This window comes from Mandrillus leucophaeus, unplaced genomic scaffold, assembly GCF_000951045.1.
Source record: "Mandrillus leucophaeus isolate KB7577 unplaced genomic scaffold, Mleu.le_1.0 Scaffold3, whole genome shotgun sequence".
In the NCBI taxonomy this organism is placed as follows: domain Eukaryota; kingdom Metazoa; phylum Chordata; class Mammalia; order Primates; family Cercopithecidae; genus Mandrillus; species Mandrillus leucophaeus.
Window position 1 is genome coordinate 400,557 of NW_012103142.1, and position 1,149 is coordinate 401,705.

The 1,149-nt window shown below is 59.7% G+C and overlaps 1 protein-coding gene across 4 annotated transcripts in view; it reads right to left on the reverse strand.

The window, feature by feature from the left end:
- Positions 1-687, reverse strand: part of BAK1 (BCL2-antagonist/killer 1) — a 27,434-nt gene extending 26,747 nt beyond the window's left edge. For 2 of the 4 annotated variants that reach the window (XM_011986482.1, XM_011986481.1), the window contains exon 1: positions 423-687. The gene's annotated coding sequence lies outside the window, so the exon portion shown is untranslated. The remainder of the gene's footprint in view (positions 1-422) is intronic. The other 2 variants (XM_011986484.1, XM_011986483.1) reach the window with 1 other exon arrangement.
- Positions 688-1,149: the final 462 nt, after the last annotated feature.

Sequence of the window (1,149 nt, forward strand, 5' to 3'; positions counted from 1 at the left end):
AATTCCCGGTGAGGGGAGCCACCCCCGACTTCCTGGGCTTGCTGGGCCCTGATGAATGTTCCCCAGGGATACATGCCTGGCCAGGCCCTGGACCCAGTCTAGGGATGTTGGGCAGCAGGAAGCGCTGAGAAAGTTCTCTCTCTGCCCTTGACCTTGGCTCTGACCTCCACCCCCATCTCCCAGACTGTTAAAGGACCCAGTTCTCACAGTTCTCCGGCATCCAGGGCTGGGGCAAGAGGGGAAGCTGTGAGGGACAGCCAGAAGTAGGCTTGCCACGATCAGGTCCCCAGCCGGGCAGGCGGACCTCCCCAGGTAAGCCTTGAGCTTCCCCTTCCCCACCCGGCTCCTGGCAGGCTCCCTGCCCCACCCTGGGGCTGGGGCTGCTGAGATCTGGGAGGACGGGCAGGACCCTTCCAGCTTACCTGCCAGGATCCTGGCCCAACCTGGGTGGCTCAGCAGGGCAGAGAGGTCCCGAGGGGCTGGCGGCTGCTGCTCCCAGGGGCTGAGTGGGAGCTCGGCTTCCAGGAACAGGCGTCAGTGCATTCCTGGCATCTGGATGTAGCCTTTGCTTGTCCCTGTGCGGCCTGAGGGACCCGCGAGACTCCAGTGATCATAGAGGTGCCAGCGGCAACCGGCTCCAATCAGCTCCCTCTAGAGGAAGTTGCTCTGTGGCCACCGGATGCAGACGCACAGGCCTGCAGCCCGGAGGGGTGATCTGGGTGGGCCAGGCCCAGGAGCAGCTCCCGCCCACTTTCCCCACCCCACCTCCCAGCCAGGCAGAGCGGCTGTCAGTGGCCCACTGCTTTTCCCATCCCTGATTCTCAATCCTTGTCTTTGATCTTCTCCCCTATCTCTACATCAATCAATACCAATAAAAAACCCAGGGTGAGAAGTTTCTTAAGCACTGCTGCATGCCTGGCACTTTAGCAACTATTGTCTCGTTGGATCTTCTCAACAACTCTTGTAAGTGAGTGCTGTTGACAATACCCATTCAGATGAACAAACAGAGGCTCAGCTGGTTTAAGGTGCTCTCTAAAGGTCACTGAGCTGGGTTAATAATCAGTTCTGGGCCGGGCGTGGTGGCTCATGCCTGTAATCCCAGCACTTGGGGAGGCTGAGGCGGGCGGATCACTAGGTCAAGAGATTGAG